Source organism: Solanum tuberosum, unplaced genomic scaffold, assembly GCF_000226075.1.
Source record: "Solanum tuberosum cultivar DM 1-3 516 R44 unplaced genomic scaffold, SolTub_3.0 scf00453, whole genome shotgun sequence".
Classification (NCBI taxonomy): Eukaryota; Viridiplantae; Streptophyta; class Magnoliopsida; order Solanales; family Solanaceae; genus Solanum; species Solanum tuberosum.
The window spans coordinates 266,601-270,276 of record NW_006239393.1 but is presented as its reverse complement, the minus strand read 5'-3'; positions in this window follow the sequence as shown (position 1 = coordinate 270,276).

Below are 3,676 nucleotides of genomic sequence, written 5' to 3'. Positions count from 1 at the left end.
CCAGAATGCAAGGAGGCTCACCAACAAACTCTGAATGCTCAAGTTGGATCAACGAGGCGCTGGATGCTGATCCTGATTACCTGCGTCTGTATCATAAGACGATGCAGGTCAACTGGTATCAGTACATTGAATGTATGAGTATGCGAGTTGGAATGCTAAAACAACATAGGCTTGAAAGGGAATCTGAAATAAACACTTACCTTGGCTCTTCTCAACTCATGAATACTTAATTGAACTCATTTCAATATAAAGCAGTTTAAAACAAGTGCAATATAAAGAAAAGTTGTTTAAAAACATGATGTCAACTCTGTGTATATACAAGGATACAACATAACTCTGAAATGTATGTAAACATACAATAAACTGATGTATATAAAAATACAATAACTTCTGTGGGAGTTTCTCTAACAGACAACCATCACTATGAGCCTAAGTGATGATACAACGTTTTACCTCACGTTGCCAAGGACCGTCCTATACTTTGCCATCGGTATAGAACCTGAACTACTTAGTGGATCCACTAGTCTATGCTAAAAAGCACTAAGGAATCATCTAAAAAGTATGATCCTTTTTCTGCCCATGATGGCTACATGGTTTATGGGGGCTTGAGTTAATATGAACTCGCGTCCCTATATTGGTGCTCAATACTACTCCCAAAATATACTCAGCTCATATGTTTTAAAACAACTTCTTCTCTGGTTTGAGATAATTGCTCAAACTTAGCTTAAAATGCTATCTTGGAATCAATGTTCCCTTTTACTGTTCAAAACTCTTTTGGAAATCTCAGTTTCCTCTCATCTTAAATGTGAAAACATTTACTCTTGGAAATACTTAGTTCCCATATATCATTTTAAAGAAAATGAACTTTGCTTCTTACTCTTTACTCAACTTCAAAACTTAAGTCTTAAAACAAGTAAAAAGCATTTGCAAAAGACTTCTTGAAAAGACTCTGAGAACTTCCTAGACTTGGCTCTTGACTTTCCTTGAATTTGAATTTATGGATTCAAGGTTATGATTCATGTTTATGGATGATTTCTAAGTGTTTAGAAGTCATTTAGAGTAGTTAGAATCAATGGAAAGTGTTAGGACATTTTAGAATAACTTAAATAGTCTAAACAACGAAAAACTGGTGAAAAATGCCGATTCGGGCGCGCCGCGCCAGGCCCAAATTTATTGGGGCTCATTTTGGGCGCACTGCAGGCACACCGCCCCAGCCTCCTGGCGCTATGAGGGCGCATCACGCGACCTATTCCTCAGGCAAAATTCAGACAAATTTTTTATCGCGTTTTCTGGTCCTAAATCATTTTAATCCGATTCTTTTTCTCAAATTCACTTTAGATTCATGTACCCAAATCATATACACAAAATCTAACCCAAACAACTCAAGGAAACAACACTTTAACATCGAGAAACTCCTTAATCCCAACTCATATTCAAAAACGAAATCAATTCAAGAACAACTATCAAGAACATCCAATTCTCAATCATTTTAGGACGAAAATATGCTGAATTAAACATGCTTGGCGCGTGGGTGAACTAACCCAATGCTATGTGATCTCACATACCTTGTAGGGATTACCCCCGATGAAGTCCATAAGCTAAACTCGACGATCTTGACGATTTCCTTACTTCTCCTTCTCTTTTCTCCTCTTCTCTAGAACCCTATCTCTTTTCCAAAAGCGTAAAACTGACCAAGTTCAGTTTAGACCCTTAATTAATTCACTAAAACGAATTAAAATAAAAGGTTAAGGAAAAGACCAAACTACCCTTCAAAAATCCGGATTTGGACTTTCCTTAAACCAACAACCCAACTTCCAAAGGGCATAACTCACTCATCCGAACTCGGAATTGCACAAAATTGGCGGCGTTGGAAAGCCCATTCCAATATCTTTCCAACCATATATGAAACTACACCTAACTCATCCTGATCTAGGAGTTATGGTCGTTTGAAGTTGACCAAAAACTTACTTTAACTTACTTAAAATTTTCCAGATTTCCTTATACTTTCCAAAAATGACTATTTCCAGATTTTAAACTTCTTTCTAGTTCTTTGTAGTTGCGAGGTGTTACACAACTCATATGTTTAAAAATATTTACTCATCCTTAAACTTTGAGATTATTACTCAAAATGTTTCTCTTAAAAGAGATAGTACTCAAAACTCCTCGTGAACTCATTTAGAAATCGATGTTTCCTCTCATTTTAAATGTAAAAACATTTACTCTTGGGAATACTTAATTCCCATGTATTCATTTTGAAAAATGAAACTCAACTCTCCTCATCATCATGCTCAAGTACTCAAGTCTTACAACAAGTTTTAAAAGTTGCAAAAGACTTCTCAAAATGACTCAAAAGACTCTCTCAAACTTGACTCTTAACTCTATCTTGAATTTGAATTATGAATTCAAGAATTATGATTTATGATATGAAGGATCTCGTGATGATTAAATGGGGTTTAGATAGTTGATAATAAGAAACGAGCGAAGACACTGATCAGGAGCAAAGGCGCGACGCGGAGATGAATCTACTTATTTGGTCGCGAAATAATTTTTGAAACAGTGGAGTCCGCGTTCTCTCCGCGACACGGAGAGGGAGGAAATTTTATGGGGACTAGATTTTAAAGCATGTCTGCGACGCGGACCTGGGCGCTTATTTTTGCCCGATCTTTTCTTCCTCTCCCAACCTCAATTCAACTCATACACATTGAAATTCTAAGGTCAAAATTCTTGAATTCTTATAACCCAGAACAATCTCAGTGAAAACCCACACAAAAAACTATGATCATTCGTAACTCTCACCTCAAGAACTCAACAAGAACTTCATTATCAAGAATGAAGCACAAAACCTCAAGAACTCAAAACATTTAACCTTAAGAACGAAATTACAGATAAAAATCACTTGATTGGCATGCGGGTGAGCGAACCCAACACTATGAGAACTTACATACCTTAATTTGGCAAAATAAATCCTCGATTCGTAAGAAATCTTGGCGAATGCTTGAACTCCTCCTTGTTTCCTCCTCTTGAACTACTCTCAAAATCCTAAGCGTGATTTTGAATTATGAAAACCGATCTAAGTCAATTTAGACCTCTAAAATATTTCCAAAAATGTTTAAAGCTGATGGGGTAAGGAAAAGACCTAAATACCCCTCATTAATTCGGGGAAATTTTCTTAACTAGACAGGATGACTTCAAATAGGAATATCTCCCTCACCCAAACTCCAAATTTAGCAAACTCGATGGCGTTGGAAAGAGGATTCAAAGACCTTTCATTTGATATTTTATGTGCCACCTAACTCATCCTGTACTGAAAGTTATGATCGTTTGAAGTTTACTCAAAACTCACAACTTAAGCTTAACTCGAACAAATCTCAAATTAGCCCTTTCCAAATTAGTTCTTTCTAATTTTAGCTCTTTCTAAGGCCGAGGTGTTATATTGTAGATCTTTAAATTTTTAATTTACAATATAGTATGATAAAATAATAACATAAAATTATAAAAATACATATAGTTTGAAATAACTACAAATATGATAAGGAAACTCATAGAAATAAAACTTCTAACATGATTATACAAGTATAAATAATCTAAAATCTTAACTTTCTGATAATAAAAGAATCATCATTTCTAAAAATATTTTATTATCATACTATACAAGTTACCCCCCCCCCCCCCCCAA